Genomic DNA, 2,929 nt, shown 5'->3' on the forward strand with positions numbered 1-2,929 from the left:
CATTATTTTGACTTTTTTGTGTTTTTTTTTACGAGTTCATCTTTAAAGGGTCCCAATTACATTTCCTATTCAATTACATTTCCTATTCAATTACTTCAGTGAAATTCATCGACTTTTGTCGATTTTGCATGATGTAAAAGGATTTTAGGTACAAGCAATAACACAAAAAACTCTTATTCAAATGTAGACTCATCATGAAATATGATGGAATATGATCATGGAATAAATTGGTGTATAAATTGGTATAATATAAATTGGTGCAGGATTTGTGCATCGTGATTTTAGCAGTTTACCCTGTTCTAAAAAGTACCTAGATTAAAATGTATGATAGAGTACAGTATTCTAAATTTAGTTTCTAATTTTAAACATGTTTAAACGGTTTAATTTTCTTGGACAGACGAGAAAGGTGTAATTGCAGCCCGCAATTCGGGGCATTCCTGCATGTGGGCATTCCTGCATCTTTAGGAACCCCTCTCTATACTTCTATTGGTCAATTTTTAATCGCATAGACAATTAGAGGAAATCTAGAATATCAAAAGTGACATGCAAACATGAAGATGGCGTGCTTGAGGGGGAGTGTTCATGCAGGAAACAATGGGATGCTTGTGTGTGTGTGTGGGGGGGCGTTCATGCAGCTATTAATGGTATGCTCAATGGAGACTTTCATGCAGTAACCAATGGGATGCTCGAGGGGGTGGGTGGGGGGCGTTCATGCAGCTATTAATGGTATGCTCAATGGAGACCTTCATGCAGTAACCAATGGGATGCTCGAGGGGTGGGGGGGGGTTCATGCAGGTATTAATGGGATGCTCAACGGGGAAGTTCATGCAGTAACCAATGGGATGCTCGAGGGGGGTTCATGCAGGTATTAATGGGATGCTCAACGGGGGAAGTTCATGCAGTAACCAATGGGATGCTCGAGGGGGGTTCATGCAGGTATTAATGGGATTCTCGACGGGGGAAGTTCATGCAGTAACCAATGGGATGCTCGAAGGGTGGGGGGGGTGTTCATGCAGGTATTAATGGGATTCTCGACGGGGGTAGTTCATGCAGTAACCAATGAAATGCTTGAGGTGGGCGTGCCCACATGAAGGAATGCCCTGAATTGCAGGCCGCAATCACACACTATTGAAACAGACCAAGCATATTTTTGTAGGCCCTGGTACTCCACCAAGGTTCGAAGGACAAAGCCTATGTGGAAATGAATGGAGTTTTTGTAGGGTGTTTGGATAAACTGTGAAAATTAGGTCTGTGGTAAAACACAGGTTTATGAGATCTTGTACATGTTGTTCAATTTGATCATTTTCATCAGCTAATGTCACTTTTTGTGAATTTTGAAGCATTTGTGTAATCAAAAGCACATAAAGGCTTTATAATTCATAAAGGTCATGTTAACTGACTGGTATTATCTCACAAAACGAATAAGATCTCCTAAGCCTGTGTTAACCTCAGACCTTATATAGGATAAGGAATGGAATGGCTGAAGGAACCACAGATAACTCATTTCCGTTTGTTAGGACAACAAGCTGGCAGGCTCTTTAGCCCCCAATCTGGTTTTAATGTCTGGGAGAATCTCAATTGCATACTCACGAGGAGGGTGGTGGGAGGAGCTATAGGAGGATGGGCTCATTGTAATGTCTGGAATGGAGTAATAGAACGGCATAAAACACATGGAAACTCCATATTTGACTCCATTGCATTCACTACATTCCAGCCATTACAATGAGCCCATCCTTCTATTGCTCCTCCCACCAACCAGGAAAAGAGGCCCAACTCGGCGGAAAATCTGTCTCCCTCCAAGCAGGTGCCGTTTTTTCGCCCACCAAGCAAGGAGTTATTGTATGGAGGTCAAGGAGTGTTAGTCAACAAATTGGTCAACAAAATGAATGTCTTATTTGCAACGTGAGGTTTATTTGATCGAATATAAGTTCCACTAATCCAAAGAAAGGATAGTTGGAAGCTAAACAGCCCACACTGCCGCTTTGTGGACAACAACTCCCATTTTAGGGCGGAAAGACATGTATTTTGTCAATATATGCATATATTGCCCCAATGCATTGTAAACAGGAAGCACAACCTCCTCATGACCTTCTTCGACCTGAAAACGTAGCGGCAGCTCTCCCTAGCGGTTAGCAAGCAGTTAGCAGCGAAGGGAGTGGAGAGATTGAGAAGTGAAAAGACAGGAAGACCGTGGTACATCGGCGTCTCCTATACTAGATCTGCAGTGGCTACTGCTGGGGTATGACAGCTTCTAGCTATCGTCTTTGTATGGACATGTAAATAGCTGTTTTTGAAAGGTTTGTACAGTAAACGGCAGCACCGATTTACCAATAATGACAGCCTGAGTCATTGCTTAGTAGCTAGTTACATACAGCCAGTCAGCTAGCTAGCAGGCTGCTAAAACTGGTTAACATTAGCTGGAGAGCTTACTTTACTTCAGTCATTGCTCTACTTCCACAACGGATAGTCAATATTTGCATGATGTTGCTAGGTAATTAACTGCCCCATTTTTGGCTCTGGGTTTGCTAATCAAAGTGCCCCAGAATTTCTCTGGAAATTATGGCATAGAGAAGGTTTGTTGCCAGCTAGGCTAGCTAGCATGATGGCTAACTGTCAAGTGATAATTGCTAGAAGTCTCTAGTTGTAGTACCATTATTGCGGTATCCTCCTAGCTAACTAGTTAGGCCCTAGAGTTTTTCCACGTCCGTTCACGTGATCAGGAAAAGTTCCTGGTCCTACTGATTCCACACTAGCCTTGGAGTTGGGACTCTCAGTGAGAGTTTGTAAAATATTATTGGAAAGGCTGTTTCTTTGCACTTACAGGATGCATCCCAGTTATCCACCCATCTCCCAAAGTGTGCATGGATTTAAAAGCATTGGCTGAAGGAAATTTCCACCATTGTTACAGAAATAACCTGTAAGTGTGCAA

General features: G+C 42.4%; 1 protein-coding gene across 3 annotated transcripts in view; it reads left to right on the forward strand.

The window, feature by feature from the left end:
• Nucleotides 1-1,770: 1,770 nt before the first annotated feature.
• tgfbrap1 (transforming growth factor, beta receptor associated protein 1) overlaps nt 1,771-2,929 on the forward strand; it is a 33,466-nt gene continuing 32,307 nt past the window's right edge. For 2 of the 3 annotated variants that reach the window (XM_065022578.1, XM_065022580.1), the window contains exon 1: nt 1,771-2,239. The gene's annotated coding sequence lies outside the window, so the exon portion shown is untranslated. Of the gene's footprint in view, nt 2,298-2,929 lie in introns of all 3 variants that reach the window. The other variant, XM_065022577.1, reaches the window with a different exon arrangement.

This window comes from Oncorhynchus nerka, linkage group LG2, assembly GCF_034236695.1.
Source record: "Oncorhynchus nerka isolate Pitt River linkage group LG2, Oner_Uvic_2.0, whole genome shotgun sequence".
NCBI classification, from domain to species: Eukaryota; Metazoa; Chordata; class Actinopteri; order Salmoniformes; family Salmonidae; genus Oncorhynchus; species Oncorhynchus nerka.